Raw genomic sequence first — 19401 nt, forward strand, 5'->3', positions numbered from 1 at the left:
CTGTCACACATCTCGTCTAACAACCGACTTTATGAACAGTCAAAAAATCGAATTGATGGGTCATCCGCCGTACAGTCCTGATTTGGCACCCAATGACTTCTTCTTGTTTCCGAATGTCAAGAATAAATTGGGTGGACAACGATTTTCGTCGGCGGAAGACGCAGTTGATGCGTTCAAAAACCATATTATGTAGGTGTCTCAAGAAGATTGGAAAAACTGCTTTTGTTAGGCTCAAGATATAAATAGTGACCCTCGTATTAATCCTACTTTGCCAGATTTCAGAAAACACACACACTCACATACTTAAAAGATATGAATAAGAGATTGGTCATTTGGAAATGAATTTTCAAGTTTTATTTTTATGCTCTAGTGAATAGATGTAAAGTAAAGTGAAGTATCTTATTGTTAAACAGAATTACAAATTTATATTTACTCAAGGATTAATTTATCACAATTAATTGCAATTATACATTCAACATACGTTGAAACAATGCCTTTTGTTATGGACTTTTGGTGGATTTAAGACTCAACAATACGCTATCGAAAATAAACCTACAGTTTAAACCCTACCTAAAATGGGATTCGAGCCACTATGTCCCTCCACCGGGTATCGATCCCAGTGCCCCTTCATTACAAGGCGACGTTGTTAGCACTATGTTATCGGGGCACAGCGCGCTACATCATGTTTTTTTTTTTTTTTTGTCAGTACACATTCATCAATTATGTCCGTATCATTGTCGTTGAAACGTTTCAGTAAACGTTCTTATACGTTCTTAAACGTTTCAACGTTTATATAAGAAACGATAAAACGTACTGTGATACTTATCTTCACGATTAGTCAAACGTATCATTCATTCGCTCTTCATATTTTCCATCCTTAAATTCTGATAATTATGTATTTTATCTAACAACAGATTAAATTATATACCAAACATTATCGAGAAGCAATTCTCAAAACATTATACTAAGATATTAACATTATAATAAGTGTCCTTCCATAGCCATTTCAGTCTTCAAACTGCTTCCAACGGCTTCCGTACGTTGATTCGCGATTAGTCAAACATGTCAAATGTAACTGCTATTAGTAAACGTACGAGGAAAAATAAGTTTTTTAGAAATTCTCTTCTCAATAAGAATACTATATTACTACCTTCATTATATTAAATATTAATTAATTAATTAATTCTCTAGCACTCTTGATTCTGAAAATTCGTAGTTACAGTTCAATTTGTACTTATCCTGAGCAAAATTTATATATATTCTATTCCAATCTTTACAGATTTCTTTTAGATTCATCTCCATGTTCGTTTTGGTCCTTTACCATCAGGTTTCCCAACAAGATTCCTGTAAAAATCTCCTTTATTCCTTCCATTCGTGCCGGTTTAAAAAAAACATAGAGAGTTAGTTAGTTAGTTGTTTTTTACTGTACTATTTCAATTTTTGAATAATCACATGTTAGTTATGAATGCATCGTTGACTTCCTGTCTGATCATATATGTGTTTGGGCTGAGGCTCCGTATCTACCTGCAACATTATTTCTTTTCTTCTTTTTTCTTGTTATCTGCTTTCTATATTTAACATTAGAAACAACACATTCCCATTAACAATATTTCATGTTATGCAAAACATTTAAGTTTTATACACCATCAGAGGTGTGATTGCAACAAACGTTACCACTACGTCATCCGACAAAAAAAGCCAGAATCGGTATTGTTATATTTTATTGCTCAGGTCATTTCATTTTTTTAATATGTATAGCTATAGTGAATATACTAACTTAAGCCCTCAGACTCGTAAACCAACAAATATACACACCTCTGTTAACTGCCTTGTATTTTGGGGGGAGGGGGACAATTGTAGCTGTTGGTGCAATACACTTTGAAGTTTTTGTTTTCTAAGTGCCACACATCAATTTCATCATAATTATCATTATTCATCCTCATCGTTGCCATTAGCCTCTTTTTTTTTACAAATTTTTTCGTACTGATATCGCCTTAGCAGATTAACAGAAATCGTCTAAAATTTGAACTCGTGACACCTCCCAATACCATTGCAAGCTTACTTGTGATTGTCCCCCTCAATTATTCAAAATACCTCACTTTCATATTCAAATACACACAAGTAAAAAAGTTCATATCACATTAGTGATTTTAAATTTTATTCTTGGGGCCACTTTCTAACATTGTTGCCTGATATTAAAATAAGCGAAAACACTCTGCTATGCTTAATAAAAAAACAACATCTATTCATTGCCAGATTGTACAACTGTATAGGTCGAGGTTCATAAGTCTCATCCATTTTATTCTAGGGACTGCATATTTTGTATACAGTTTTTGTAGTGGAATCAAAACACAGGTTGTTAAGAATATCGTCAGTAAATATGAGAATTCTTGCTGTGAAATTTCTATGCTGTTTAACCTAATAGAATTCGAATCTCTGAGAGAGCCAAGTACTAAGCTTTAGCATTCCATATTAGCAAAACCTTTATACGTACGTATTTATAACCTCAATTTACTAATCAAAAAATCCCCCCCTAACCAACCAATTAGCACATTTATATGACTTTTTATAGAGGAAGAGGACATGACATTTCCGAGTCGGTATTATTAATGTGACATTCTTAACAGGTTAATGCATCAATCTTTAAGCAAACACTTAGGAATGTTTGAAATTCAAACAATTCTTGTAACAAAAAACAAATAATTAGGAAATTCTTTTTAACTAAACAATCAACACAAATCTCTCTTTTTTATAGAGAAAAAAAAAGCATAATATTCCTGAGACAGTAATAGTGAACACTGTCGTTTGAAATTAGAAGAAGATTAATCACACGAGCATCATCATCGTCGACATCGCTTATCCTGACGGGGATGCACAACATGTTTATCCAACGTATAGGAATACACGTTGATGATTAAGTGTTTTCCTTCTGCATCTCGTGCTCGTGTTTCGAATTTTGATGTATCAGAAATAGTCACCGGGTATTCGATGCCAGACATTACACTTTCAAAACTCGGACTCGTATTGTTTGTAATATCCAATTTACTGTGGATTATTTTTGCAATAAACAGGATGCAGTGCAGCCAATATACACCAAAAAAAAACACTTGTTATCGCTGTTCTGTATATTTAACACAGCCCTCTTGTGTTGAATGTTCGGTGGAAGAGGCATAAGCTAAGTACATGTTGCTAGAAGGCCTTCGTCGTTGCAAGTCATCCATAACCCATTCACTAAGAAATAAGAAAAAAAATATTGACGTACTGAAAAAAAAATTGACTTGTTCACCGAGTTCACAGATGTTTACTCATTGATGACTCCGTCGTTGTCGTCTATCAAAAAACCTAAGTACGTTGGAAACAGTAAAAGAGTTATCAAAAAATCTCCCCCCCCCCTTGTCGATTTTTTTTGGTGACTGTAGGTCCAGTTTCGATTAGTTTTACTGTGCATAAAGTAGACATAAAAAAACAAATCCAAACCAGAGTATCAACAAATTAAAAAAATAAAGTTTCCCCCTGTGTACTTGTATAATTTAAAACACCAAGTTCGATACCCGGCAGATTTTACTGTAGGTCCAGTTTCGATTAACATTACTGTGTATAAAGTAGACTTAAAACAACAAATCCAACCCAAAGTACACGCGTCAATACCATCCACCATGAGTAAACTAGCATGATTATGATCATCGTCCCCTTCCCCTCCCTCCGATTGTTACCTCGCTTTTATGTTATTCGCAATAAAAAATAGTTTTTTCAAGCGCACGTTATGTATGCTCATATTTTTTTTTGTTTAGCGTAAATTTCGATGTTTAATCAAAATATTACTTCCTGTTCACTAACGCAACTCGCAATTATTACACACACATGCAAAAAAAATAACAAAAAAAAAAACAAAACTTACCTACAAAAAGCTGCTAGCAATTTAACACACACAAAACAGTTGTATAATCGCGTGCAGTTGCAAAAAAAACATTACTCTTCTCTACAGAAGTTTCCACAGAAAACGAAAGTCATCTCCCCCCTCTCTCTTCTCTCCACCCGTCGTCGCATCCGGTTGCGGTGACAATATAAGCAAAAACTAGGTCGTGTCAGTATTGCCAACTCACTAGGCCTCTGAGTTTAGGGCGACCCAAATTGTGCTGCCAGAGCGTGTTGCGAGCGGACCAGGTTCGAGGGCACAAACTCAACTGGCATCTCTCGCATTACTATTTCAGCGAAGCGTTGCAGAACAAGCAATGTTTGTGTTTCCCACGGCAGCATCTCGAGTATCATCACAAGCTGGTCGGGGGTTACGTACACCGTAACCCTCACATGAACGTGGCACTCAAAAACAGAACAGAGAATGAGATTATTTTGACATTGGACTTTACGTCACTCTACCCGAGCATCATGGTCGCAGCCGGCCTCTCCCCTTTCAACGGCTTCCGTACGTTGATTCGCGATTAGTCAAACATGTCAAATGTAACTGGAACGTCCGTTCCGCCCGGCACGGAAGTTAATGTTTATCGCGGCGTCACGAATCCAGCCGGTTGCACGGAAGCTGATCTTCACGTGTATTTCTCACAGGACACGCTAAACGCCACGTGCATACGCAAGATCATGGCCTTGCGTAAAAAAATCAAAAAATGTAAAAACAATAAGACTTTACCGCCGGGCAAACTGCTCGAAATAGATGCCAAACAGAACACGGCTAAATTAATAATAAATAGTATGCACGGGTAAATATACAAATTGAAAAACATCCCCAAAGAGATTCGCCCCCCACGTCAATCAATTTTACGTTCGAAGGCCGTACGGGAAAACCTTTACTTTTTTGGTTGAGCACCACGCACTCCTGGCGGGGTTATGGGGGCCAGGAATCCTAAAAAACAACAATTATTATTTTGTTTGTTTGTTTGCGTTACAATACACGCGCGCGCGCGCGTGTGTGTGTGTGTGTGTGTGTGTGTGTGTGTGTGTGTGTGTGTGGCACATCGTTCCCCCGAGAGAGGTTTACAAAGGTTATGATATACAAACATTGCCAGAGTTAAAAAATCGCCTTAATGGTTTTCTCTTGTAAGGCATTCGCTCATTACTGTTGCCAGCTATAAGTTTTTCTCTCTCTCTAGCCCTTGCCAAGTAAAAAAAAAAGTGTAGGTAGGAGTTGGTAACACTGCGAGAAAAACCTATAGCTGGCAACAGTAATGAGCGAATGCCTTACAAGAGAAAACCATTAAGGCGATTTTTACTTTCTGGCGTTGAACCCGTGTAGTGTTGCCATCCAACCATCTCTCTCTCTTTTACGGCACTGCCGGCTCTCCTTGCCCAGTATATGTAGGTTGGCAAAAATTGCTTTATGCACTGTAAAGCAAACCTCAAGCAAAGTTGCCAGCTCCTTGCTTTAGGTTAGGTTAGACAAAAAAAGCTGTAGGTAGGCTGTCGGTTGTTTAACTCTTCCCTCTCTCTCTCTCTCCTCTCTCTTTTTTTTGTAAAAGGCCATGGTAAAAGTACCAGTAGGTTGGCAACCTTGTTTTATGCACTGTAAGGTAAGCCTTAAGCAAGGTTGCCAGCTTTTTGCTTTAGGTTAGGTTAGACAAAAAAAACCTTGGTGATTTTTTTCGAGTAAAATGTTGGTAATACTGTGTCCGAAAATAGAGGGGGGGGTTTATGCCTTACAAGAGCAAACCATTAAGGCAAGCCCCACCGAGCTTTACTTTCGGGCGCAGTGTTGGCAACACTGCGAGCAAAAATTGCCAGCTCCTTGCTTTAGGTTAGGTTACCCCAAAAACCTTGGTGATTTTTTCGAGTAAGGAGTTGGCAACACTGCGTCCTCTTGTGAGGATTATGCCTTACGAGAGAAATCCATTAAGGCGATCCTCAATAGATGTTTGTGAACTCTCCAATCTGCACTACTAAAGAGCTCCAATTTAAAGATTATGAAGATTGTCTCAAATCACAGAGTTTAATCAGAACATCAGAATGCAGAATTCAGAGTGTGGATCACTTGTTGACTACAAATGTTGTAAGAAAAGTGGCTCTGGACCCACATGACGATAAGAGATGCATTTTATCATGTGGCATACATACTCTACCATGGGGTCATTGTGACTTGAGAAGTGGCAAACAATGCCCAATCACAGAGCATGATTTGAAATAAATAAACATGCCAATGAACTTATTTGGGTTCAAAAAACAAGCTATTATGGACCTGCCAACACCATCACCCTCTCCTGATATACAATCTATAATATCTAAACTAAGTGGTTTGTTAATTATTCATATGAACAGCATACTTACAGATGTTGATGATAAAACAGGTAAAACATTGTACATATTTACGAGGGGGGGGCTGGAAAGTTCATGAAATCACCCAGAAGAAATAAAAATTGAAAGCAATCGTTGTAGCAGTTAGAAAGAACATATATTGTAAACCTCTTATCCTGCATATGATCCTTTTGTCATTGTTATTTTTTTTTGTTTCAGGTTCAGTAAGAAGAGATGGCGGAGGACCTAAGAAAATTTGAGAAGAATGAGCTTCGCAGTGTCATCAAGTTTTTCGTGTTGCAAGACAAATCCCCCTTGGACATCCATAAAACTTTGCATGAAACTTTGGGGGAACATGCCCCAGGATATACAACAGTAGCCAAATGAGTGAGGCGTTTTAAGACGGGACATGGTGAGACAGAAGATGAACCCCGCTCTGGCAGACCTGCAAGTGCAGTGACCACGGAAAACATTGACAAAGTGCACGACATGATTATGGAGGATAGGCGCATATCCACCAAAACCATTGCTGCGTATCTGGGGATATCGCGTGAGCGTGTGGGTGTCATAATATCCGAGTATCTGGACATGCGGAAGCTCAGTGCGAAATGGATCCCAAAATGTCTGAATGCTGACCAGAAGAGAACACGGGTGCAGGTGTCACGGGAGATCGTGTCAAGTTTCAACAGCCTGATGATTTTTTGCGCTGTCTGGTAACTGAAGATGAAACATGGATTCACCATTATGACCCACAGACTAAACAGCAATCCATGGAGTGGCGCCACAGTGGGTCTCCTCGACCGAAAAAGTTCCGAACTCAGAGATCAGCGGGGAAGGTTCTGGCATCGGTCTTTTGGGATAAGGACGGTGTGATCCTCATAAAATATCTTAAACAGGGTGAAACCATCAATGCTGCTGTTTATTCTCAAAATTTACTTGAATTGAAGGCGGCTCTGAAGAAAAAACGTCGGGGAAAAGTGAGCAATGGTGTGCAATTTCTCCAGGACAATGCGCCCTCGCACAAGGCCCATCAAAGCATGCAATTGCTGACGGATCTGGGCTTTACCTGTGTACCCCACCCACCCTATTCCCCTGATCTGGCCCAGTCCGACTATCACCTTTTTCCAAACCTCAAAAAACATCTCAAAGGTACACAATTTAGGTCCGAAGAGGCACTGGTTGAGGAGGTGGAGGGCTGGTTCGCACGGCAGGACAAAACCTTCTATTTGAAAGGGTCACAAATGTTGAAACATCGTTGTAAAAAGTGTATTGAGCTTCGGGGGGAATACGTTGAATAATGTATTAAAATGGTTGTTCCAGCTGTATTTCTTCTAGGTGATTTCATGAACTTTTCAGCCCCCCCTCGTAACAATAACTTAAACCACTACCAGTTACCTGTAGGTGGTCAATTACAATTTATTACAACTCCCGAGGGCAATGTCAAGGTTTCAGTAGGCAGAAATATTTATAGAATTAAGCACTCAAACATGGTTTCTGGCACTCTATATACTATCTCTGCCGGTGATTGCTTATATATTGAAGTCCCGGGATATTATGACAGTAGTATGAATGCTTCGTTCTGGAAGGGTCCTTTGACCTACTTTTTATTTTACGACGTTTTATGCACTAAACTAACCTACAATGAGAGAAAAATGGACAGAAAAAGCTCTGGCATCACTTTTTAAGCTATTTTTTTACGTTTTTCAAATCTTGCTCTTATGCTACCTCGTCTTTTGACCTACTTTTGAAATGCCTTACGGTATTTTCCTGTAAGGCTGTCCTCCCTTACGATGTTTTTCTGTAAGGCGTACTTTTGACCGACTTTTGAAATGCCTTACGACATTTTCCTATAAGGCTGTCTCCTCTTACGATGTTTTCCTGTAAGGCGCACGTTTTAGCAATGCCTATTGACCTATTTTTGAAATGACTTACGGCATTTTCCTATAAGGCTGTCTCCCCTTACGATGTTTTCCTGTAAGGCGTAAGTCCTAGCAACGCCCATTGACCTTACGGCATTTTCCTATAAGGCTGTCTCCCCTTACGATGTTTTCCTGTAAGGCGTAAGTCCTAGCAACGCCCATTGACCAACTTTTTGAAATGACTTACGGCATTTTCCTGTAAGGCTGTCTCCCCTTACGATGTTTTCCTGTAAGGCGTAAGTCCTAGCAACGCCCATTGACCAACTTTTGAAATGACTTACGGTATTTTCCTATAAGGCTGTCTCCCCTTACGATGTTTTTCTGTAAGACGTAAATCCTAGCAACACCATTGACCAACTTTTGAAATGACTTACGGCATTTTCCTATAAGGCTGTCTCCCCTTACGATGTTTTTCTGTAAGGCGTAAGTCCTAGCAACGCCCATTGACCAACTTTTGAAATGACTTACGGTATTTTCCTATAAGGCTGTCCTCTCTTACGATGTTTTTCTGTAAGGCGTATTTTTGACCGACTTTTGAAATGACTTACGATATTTTCCTATAAGGCTGTCTCCTCTTACGTTGTTTTCCTGTAAGGCGCACGTTCTAGCAATGCCTATTGACCTATTTTTGAAATGACTTACGATATTTTCCTATAAGGCTGTCTTCTCTTACGATGTTTTCCTGTAAGGTCCCTCAGTGTAATCTACTATGTTCTGGAAGGCGCCTTTGACCTACTTTTTATTTTACGACGTTTTACGCACTAAACTAACCTACAATGAGAGAAAAAATGGACGGAAAAAGCTCTGGCATCACTTTTTAAACTATTTTTTTACCTCCTGCAAAATTTTGCTCTTATACTACCTCACCTTTTGACCTACTTTTGAAATGACTTACGACATTTTCCTATAATACATGAGTAAGCACTGTGATTACAAATAGTACCAGTGTTATGCCCCCAACTCCAACTGGACAACTGGGGAAAATAATTGTACAACAATTTGTACCTAATTGTACAATACTTGTACCTAATTGTACAACATATACACAGACATAAAAGAGAGAGCCTTCCCGTAACTTACTTCATGTACAATTTATATGATTTTACAACTGTGAAAAGAAAGCATATGTGTTCTGTATGCACACATTTATTCTTATTTTTCGAAGTTGAATGAAAGCACATGTTTTTACGCTCTCGTAATACTAACCTTGCTCCACTGATTTTAAATTGCTTCCATCCCCTTTTTTTTTTCTGTGATATTTCCGCATGCACGCAACATTCGCTTTCAATAGGCAGAATAATAAAAAGCACATGTGAATATTTGCGTGTGTTCATGTTATATGACGACTGAGTAAAAAAATAATGTTGACTCCCCGAAAGATAAAAGTTCCTAGTTCGACATCAGATGCATGCAAATCGCTACGCTCCAAACGCAATGTCTCGACCCCATTCTGAAAATCGATTCCGAACTGAAAACGCTCATAAAAAATTATGTCGACGTACCTTCTTACGACAGCGTTCAAAATATACAGTTGAGTGTGGATTCGCTTCAAAATGATTTGGCCAAATTACAGCAATTTCAATCGAAAAATAAAAATTTGGAAAAATTGAAACTCGAAATCGAAGAACGAACTTCGCATTGCCAACCTACTGGTACTTTTACCATAGCTTTTTACAAAAAAGAGAGAGGAGAGAGAGGGGGAAGAGTTAAACAACCGACAGCTGCCAACACCCACCTACAGCTTTTTTTTTATGGTCTAACCTAACCTAAAGCAAGGAGTTGGTAACTTTGCTTGAGGCTTGCCTTACAGTACATAAAGCAAAGTTACCAACCTACTGGTACTTTTGCCATAGCCTTTTACAAAAAAAAAAGAGAGAGGAGAGAGAGAGGGATGAGTTAAACAACCGACAACTACCAATACCTACCTACAGCTTTTTTTTTTCTTGGTCTAACCTAACCTAAAGCAAGGAGCTGGCAACCTTGCTTGAGGCTTGCCTTACAGTGCATAAAACAAAGTTGCCAACCTACACACACTAAACAAGGAGAGCCGGCAACAAACACACACTGCCGTAAAAGAGAAAAAGATGGGTGGATGGCAACACAGTATGTGTGTGCGTATAATATGTAGCATTATTAACTAGAGTGTGTTGGCAACCCACTTACAACTAAAAAAAAATAGAGATGCCAATGTTGCTGTAAGATGAAGAGAGAGAGAGACCTATAGCTGGCAACAGTGGTGAGCGAATGTTATCGTAATTATCCAAGTCTGGGACCTATGTTTATATATCGTGATATTTGTAAACCTCTCTCGGGAACGATGTGCCACACACACATGCGCGTGCATGCTTCTTATTATTTTTGTATTGTGACGCAAGCAAACAAACAATAATAATTGTTTTTTTCCCACATGTATGTAATGCGATTTAGGAAGAAGAGTGGGGGACTAAAATTTTTGAACTTACGGCTGGAAAAATGTTACGTGGTGGAGTCTGCTTAGGGCTTCTCATCAATTTTTTTGCAAATGTGATGAGAAAACACTGCAGTACGTGAAATACTGCGATTTTCATCTATTTCATCCCGAAATATGATGAAAATAATAGAGCCTTCTAGCTTTTCAAATTACGTACGTGCGATATGGCGCCGGAATTTTCACTTGTTAGCGCTTTATGTTGTGTTAATAATCAACTGTTACCAAATATCAAGAAAAGAAATCAAAAGGTAGACCTATCAATATGTTACGCGGTAAGGCGCAAATAAATAAGAGTAGAGTTTTAACTAGGTTATTCGGCGATTGGCTTGTGAAAAGATGAGAATTAACATTAGGATGTTGCATAAAGGTTGGTTAAATATTTTAAAGATGTGTTCGGTACTGTCGTCACTCTGTTACGCGATTGTTGAACCTAACTTATCAAATTTCCGGGAGAGTAAACAATTGGATTGCTGATAATGTTTTGTCAAAGTCACGGGGGGAGATGAGAAAAGAAAACAAGCAACTTAGTGCTAATTTTAAGCTAATCAAGCATTTTTCCTACACATAGGCTAATCATAGAATCATGGCGCAATCTAGATTTATCCACCCCAATATTCTCGAAACTATCCAGTTTCAAGGTAACATTCACGAGGATGTATTAAAATTTATTGACAAATTTGAAAGTTTAGCTATTCTTAATGAGTGGAATGACTTAAAGAAAAGGCAATTGCTACCGGTATTTTTGGCTGATTCAGCATTGGAATGGTTCAATACTTGGAGTTGAACTCAGGAAGCACAGGATATAGATTTTGTAATTTTAAAAACTAAAATTGTGGAAGAATTTACGGAACCGGGGGATATTTTTCAATTAGAAGAACAAATCAGATTATGTTTTTATCAGGAAAATGAACCTGTTTCAAAATATGTGAGAGAAAAACAGTTATTGTTATTAAAATTAGATCCTGCCATGGATATTAGTGAGCAAATTAAGCAAATAAGCGGGGGTTTACAACCTAACTTTATCAAAGAAGTTTATAACAGGGAATATGATTTAGTGCATGAGATGTTACGAGACCTGAAAAATGTTGAACAATTCAAATATCTTGTGCAAAAACGTAAAATTCTAGAAACTGAATGTGAGACAATGAAAGCTATGTTGTGTTCTGAATCGAGTCGAGCCTACATGCCGACTCAGCAAGCTATCATATTGTAGCGCACGGTTAATGGTTATGTTGACATAAGTTATTCTCAGGCTAATCGGGAGATCGAGGAAAGATTAAATGCACTACAACAAGATCTTGATCAATTACAGTCGAACGCGGGATTCCAATCTCATGAGTCAGATTTAGTTTTGCAATTTTAGAATCTTGAGGCTAAAGTAAATGCACTTGCAGAACATCGGAAAAAACATTTATTCACTGAGTTATTATTCTCATATACAGTTAGAGAAAATGAACATAGAAACAATAGGAGAACCTATTATCATAATAGTAATCATAGAGCTCAGAATAGAAATACTTAACATAACAACCACAATAATAATCTCGACACACAGTCACAACGTTTGCCTAGGGGGCGATAGCGCAATAGTGGTAACCCTCGATTTCAGCGTTCGCATTTTTTTTATTTTCATCGCCGCGAATATTTTTAGAGCAGCAACAGGGGCGCGAAGATCCAAATAACCATACTAATCAGGTTGTTAATGCAAATTACTCTATTTTTCGTAAGAACAGAAGCAATTTTAAACGAGTAAGACCTGCATATGACGGGGATCTAGGTGTAGGACCTACGAAAAAAACTCTAACGGTCTCTATTTTTTCTTTTGAAGATTTGATTTACATCAATGTGAAAGTAGATAGGGAAATTTGACAGTTCATCCTAGATAGTGGAAGTCAAATTTCGGTTACGGGAGATAAGAACATACCAGTCAATGCCAAGCGATTTAACATAAATACTGCGATTAGAGGGGTTACTAATAGTCAACTGACGGTTAAGGAAATTGTGTTACTACTATTCTCTATACATAACCAAACATTTGTTCATCTATTTAGAATTGTTAAGGATTTTAATCAAATTACTATATTAGGAAATGATTTCTTGAAGGGGCAAAAGGCTAAGTTAGATTTTGAGGAAAATAAGCTTATATTGCATAGATTTGGCACACCTCCTAGAAACCAAATTAAAAATGAGAATAAGAAAGCTTTTGACGTCTCAATCAAAGTTTCCTATTTGTTACACCATGTTTTGCAACCAGAATTTGTAGCTGCTAAAAAGATAAAAGTGAAACCCAGGACATATTTGTATATTCTATTGAAATTGGCTAATTCATGTGACAAAGATAGGACACTCTTGGAACCAGACCTACAGTTTCAAGAGAAAACGGGATTGATGGTTGCCAGAGCAATTATTAATCCGGATTCGAATCTTATTTGGATCACTAATTTTTTAAATTATAATGTTACAATTAAGAAAGACACTATTATCGGGAAAGCTGAAACATGGGATAGGCCAATCATGAGTAACAATAATGATGAGAATAAGGATGAAATTGGTGAACAAGCGCAGGTTTTCGCGACGGAAGAGTTAGGGAACGTCAGTGACGCACGGGCGGACCCTAGTCGGTTTGATGTGAATCCGAATTTAGAACCTCAGCAAAAGGAGCAACTTTTGGCTGTTTTAATGAAATATCCACATGTTTTTGCGTGGTCAAAGGATGATATAGGTAGAGCCACGAATTATAAACATAGAATTCAACTAAAAGATGACACAGAATTTCACTTAAAATCCTATCCAATTCCAGTTCATCTTCGTGATGAAATTAAAGATTAGTTGAGGAGAATAGGAGAGAGAGTAAGGTCTGCGGATTGTGAGAGAGGAGCAAAGTGGAGAACGATTATTGGACGATGGTGTGTGACAGATTCGATGTCTGACAGGAAGATCAGACAAGCGATAGTTGAGAGGACAAGCTAGGAACAATCTCCTCATATTTGTAAGGCAAGTAATATTTTTTTTAACCAATCCATATCGGTTCAGTTATGGAGAGTATAAAACCCATATTTAATCTAAGCTAATTTCTATCGCTATTTTTTTTAAAAGGTAACCTCTTGCATTTATCACATTCAGGCCAAGTGAGTGATAACTATTTGAGAGAGGAATGAGGAATAGCTACATCACCCAATTAAATCTAGAGGTTCTTGGTTCGATCCCAAACGCAGCATGGGAGTTGAGTTACGCGCAACGCGAAACGCGCAACATATATGAAATACACGAAGACGAAGATCTTACTGTTTTCGACGTGAGTGCCGGCGATAGGCTGATTATTCAAAACACGAGCGAGGTGCTATTTTTTTTAATCCCATCACGCTGGTGCTTCTCTTCAAACGTAATCTCTAAAAATGTCAAGGCAAGCCATCGTCCAAGAATTGCATAAACCTGCACGCCACAACTACGAACGTTTAGCGGTGGTAACCAAGGGAATCGACGACCTTTGGGAAAGCGACCTCGTCGAGATGAGTAGCGGCAAGTTAAAAAACGTACATAAATTGAACAAGGGTAACAAATACCTTCTCACCGTTATAGACATATTTTCGAAATTCGCATGGGTTCTACCTTTGAAGGCAAAAACAGGAACGTGCGTCACGGAAGTATTCAAGACAATTTTTCGCGAAAGCGACGGCAGACGACCTCGGTTTCTGCACACGGACAAGGGGAAGGAATTTTACAATACCGTATTCCAAAAGTTTATTCGGAAACACAACGTTCAACATTACTCAATCTTCAGTGACGTCAAGGCCGGAAAATCAAAATGAAATTCGCAACTTTTTCACGCAAGGTCGTCACAAAGGAATGGATTGTTCCGAAAATTGATTGTAGTTCATGTCTCCACCTACGTAGTCATCGTACGCGTGCTTGAGGTTGGTGTGATCTTGACGAAACAAACATATGAAATTAGCGTTGTCGCGTAGTAACTGTTTTTGAATTTTGGAAAACGTTTGAGCTAGGTAAAAACAATCCATTCCTTTGTGACGACCTTGCGTGAAAAAGTTGCGAATTTCATTTTGATTTTCCGGCCTTGACGTCACTGAAGATTGAGTAATGTTGAACGTTGTGTTTCCGAATAAACTTTTGGAATACGGTATTGTAAAATTCCTTCCCCTTGTCCGTGTGCAGAAACCGAGGTCGTCTGCCGTCGCTTTCGCGAAAAATTGTCTTGAATACTTCCGTGACGCACGTTCCTGTTTTTGCCTTCAAAGGTAGAACCCATGCGAATTTCGAAAATATGTCTATAACGGTGAGAAGGTATTTGTTACCCTTGTTCAATTTATGTACGTTTTTTAACTTGCCGCTACTCATCTCGACGAGGTCGCTTTCCCAAAGGTCGTCGATTCCCTTGGTTACCACCGCTAAACGTTCGTAGTTGTGGCGTGCAGGTTTATGCAATTCTTGGACGATGGCTTGCCTTGACATTTTTAGAGATTACTTTTGAAGAGAAGCACCAGCGTGATGGGATTAAAAAAAATAGCACCTCGCTCGTGTTTTGAATAATCAGCCTATCGCCGGCACTCACGTCGAAAACAGTAAGATCTTCGTCTTCGTGTATTTCATATATGTTGCGCGTTTCGCGTTGCGCGTAACGCAACTCCCATGCTGCGTTTGGGATCGAACCAAGAACCTCTAGATTTAATTGGGTGATGTAGCTATTCCTCATTCCTCTCTCAAATAGTTATCACTCACTTGGCCTGAATGTGATAAATGCAAGAGGTTACCTTTTAAAAAAAATAGCGATAGAAATTAGCTTAGATTAAATATGGGTTTTATACTCTCCATAACTGAACCGATATGGATTGGTTAAAAAAAATATTACTTGCCTTACAAATATGAGGAGATTGTTCCTAGCTTGTCCTCTCAACTATCGCTTGTCTGATCTTCCTGTCAGACATCGAATCTGTCACACACCATCGTCCAATAATCGTTCTCCACTTTGCTCCTCTCTCACAATCCGCAGACCTTACTCTCTCTCCTATTCTCCTCAACTAATCTTTAATTTCATCACGAAGATGAACTGGAATTGGATAGGATTTTAAGTGAATTTCTGTGTCATCTTTTAGTTGAATTCTATGTTTATAATTCGTGGCTCTACCTATATCATCCTTTGACCACGCAAAAACATGTGGATATTTCATTAAAACAGCCAAAAGTTGCTCCTTTTGCTGAGGTTCTAAATTCGGATTCACATCAAACCGACTAGGGTCCGCCCGTGCGTCACTGACGTTCCCTAACTCTTCCGTCGCGAAAACCTGCGCTTGTTCACCAATTTCATCCTTATTCTCATCATTATTGTTACTCATGATTGGCCTATCCCATGTTTCAGCTTTCCCGATAATAGTGTCTTTCTTAATTGTAACATTATAATTTAAAAAATTAGTGATCCAAATAAGATTCGAATCCGGATTAATAATTGCTCTGGCAACCATCAATCCCGTTTTCTCTTGAAACTGTAGGTCTGGTTCCAAGAGTGTCCTATCTTTGTCACATGAATTAGCCAATTTCAATAGAATATACAAATATGTCCTGGGTTTCACTTTTATCTTTTTAGCAGCTACAAATTCTGGTTGCAAAACATGGTGTAACAAATAGGAAACTTTGATTGAGACGTCAAAAGCTTTCTTATTCTCATTTTTAATTTGGTTTCTAGGAGGTGTGCCAAATCTATGCAATATAAGCTTATTTTCCTCAAAATCTAACTTAGCCTTTTGCCCCTTCAAGAAATCATTTCCTAATATAGTAATTTGATTAAAATCCTTAACAATTCTAAATAGATGAACAAATGTTTGGTTATGTATAGAGAATAGTAGTAACACAATTTCCTTAACCGTCAGTTGACTATTAGTAACCCCTCTAATCGCAGTATTTATGTTAAATCGCTTGGCATTGACTGGTATGTTCTTATCTCCCGTAACCGAAATTTGACTTCCACTATCTAGGATGAACTGTCAAATTTCCCTATCTACTTTCACATTGATGTAAATCAAATCTTCAAAAGAAAAAATAGAGACCGTTAGAGTTTTTTTCGTAGGTCCTACACCTAGATCCCCGTCATATGCAGGTCTTACTCGTTTAAAATTGCTTCTGTTCTTACGAAAAATAGAGTAATTTGCATTAACAACCTGATTAGTATGGTTATTTGGATCTTCGCGCCCCTGTTGCTGCTCTAAAAATATTCGCGGCGATGAAAATAAAAAAAATGCGAACGCTGAAATCGAGGGTTACCACTATTGCGCTATCGCCCCCTAGGCAAACGTTGTGACTGTGTGTCGAGATTATTATTGTGGTTGTTATGTTAAGTATTTCTATTCTGAGCTCTATGATTACTATTATGATAATAGGTTCTCCTATTGTTTCTATGTTCATTTTCTCTAACTGTATATGAGAATAATAACTCAGTGAATAAATGTTTTTTCCGATGTTCTGCAAGTGCATTTACTTTAGCCTCAAGATTCTAAAATTGCAAAACTAAATCTGACTCATGAGATTGGAATCCCGCGTTCGACTGTAATTGATCAAGATCTTGTTGTAGTGCATTTAATCTTTCCTCGATCTCCCGATTAGCCTGAGAATAACTTATGTCAACATAACCATTAACCGTGCGCTACAATATGATAGCTTGCTGAGTCGGCATGTAGGCTCGACTCGATTCAGAACACAACATAGCTTTCATTGTCTCACATTCAGTTTCTAGAATTTTACGTTTTTGCACAAGATATTTGAATTGTTCAACATTTTTCAGGTCTCGTAACATCTCATGCACTAAATCATATTCCCTGTTATAAACTTCTTTGATAAAGTTAGGTTGTAAACCCCCGCTTATTTGCTTAATTTGCTCACTAATATCCATGGCAGGATCTAATTTTAATAACAATAACTGTTTTTCTCTCACATATTTTGAAACAGGTTCATTTTCCTGATAAAAACATAATCTGATTTGTTCTTCTAATTGAAAAATATCCCCCGGTTCCGTAAATTCTTCCACAATTTTAGTTTTTAAAATTACAAAATCTATATCCTGTGCTTCCTGAGTTCAACTCCAAGTATTGAACCATTCCAATGCTGAATCAGCCAAAAATACCGGTAGCAATTGCCTTTTCTTTAAGTCATTCCACTCATTAAGAATAGCTAAACTTTCAAATTTGTCAATAAATTTTAATACATCCTCGTGAATGTTACCTTGAAACTGGATAGTTTCGAGAATATTGGGGTGGATAAATCTAGATTGCGCCATGATTCTATGATTAGCCTATGTGTAGGAAAAATGCTTGATTAGCTTAAAATTAGCACTAAGTTGCTTGTTTTCTTTTCTCATCTCCCCCCGTGACTTTGACAAAACATTATCAGCAATCCAATTGTTTACTCTCCCGGAAATTTGATAAGTTAGGTTCAACAATCGCGTAACAGAGTGACGACAGTACCGAACACATCTTTAAAATATTTAACCAACCTTTATGCAACATCCTAATGTTAATTCTCATCTTTTCACAAGCCAATCGCCGAATAACCTAGTTAAAACTCTACTCTTATTTATTTGCGCCTTACCGCGTAACATATTGATAGGTCTACCTTTTGATTTCTTTTCTTGATATTTGGTAACAGTTGATTATTAACACAACATAAAGCGCTAACAAGTGAAAATTCCGGCGCCATATCGCACGTACGTAATTTGAAAAGCTAGAAGGCTCTATTATTTTCATCATATTTCGGGATGAAATAGATGAAAATCGCAGTATTTCACGTACTGCAGTGTTTTCTCATCACATTTGCAAAAAAATTGATGAGAAGCCCTAAGCAGACTCCACCACGTAACATTTTTCCAGCCGTAAGTTCAAAAATTTTAGTCCCCCACTCTTCTTCCTAAATCGCATTACATACATGTGGGAAAAAAACAATTATTATTGTTTGTTTGCTTGCGTCACAATACAAAAATAATAAGAAGCATGCACGCGCATGTGTGTGTGGCACATCGTTCCCGAGAGAGGTTTACAAATATCACGATATATAAACATAGGTCCCAGACTTGGATAATTACGATAACATTCGCTCACCACTGTTGCCAGCTATAGGTCTCTCTCTCTCTTCATCTTACAGCAACATTGGCATCTCTATTTTTTTTTAGTTGTAAGTGGGTTGCCAACACACTCTAGTTAATAATGCTACATATTATACGCACACACATACTGTGTTGCCATCCACCCATCTTTTTCTCTTTTACGGCAGTGTGTGTTTGTTGCCGGCTCTCCTTGTTTAGTGTGTGTAGGTTGGCAACTTTGTTTTATGCACTGTAAGGCAAGCCTCAAGCAAGGTTGCCAGCTCCTTGCTTTAGGTTAGGTTAGACCAAGAAAAAAAAAAGCTGTAGGTAGGTATTGGTAGTTGTCGGTTGTTTAACTCATCCCTCTCTCTCTCCTCTCTCTTTTTTTTTTGTAAAAGGCTATGGCAAAAGTACCAGTAGGTTGGTAACTTTGCTTTATGTACTGTAAGGCAAGCCTCAAGCAAAGTTACCAACTCCTTGCTTTAGGTTAGGTTAGACCATAAAAAAAAAGCTGTAGGTGGGTGTTGGCAGCTGTCGGTTGTTTAACTCTTCCCCCTCTCTCTCCTCTCTCTTTTTTGTAAAAAGCTATGGTAAAAGTACCAGTAGGTTGGCAATGCGAAGTTCGTTCTTCGATTTCGAGTTTCAATTTTTCCAAATTTTTATTTTTCGATTGAAATTGCTGTAATTTGGCC

General features: G+C 38.1%; 1 protein-coding gene across 1 annotated transcript in view; it reads right to left on the reverse strand.

The window, feature by feature from the left end:
• LOC145984223 (uncharacterized) overlaps positions 1 to 19401 on the reverse strand; it is a 497863-nt gene that overhangs the window by 358243 nt on the left and 120219 nt on the right. The gene's annotated exons all lie outside the window — the stretch shown is intronic.

Source organism: Lepisma saccharinum, chromosome 2 (assembly GCF_977018435.1).
Source record: "Lepisma saccharinum chromosome 2, izLepSacc3.1, whole genome shotgun sequence".
Lineage (NCBI taxonomy): Eukaryota > Metazoa > Arthropoda > Insecta > Zygentoma > Lepismatidae > Lepisma > Lepisma saccharinum.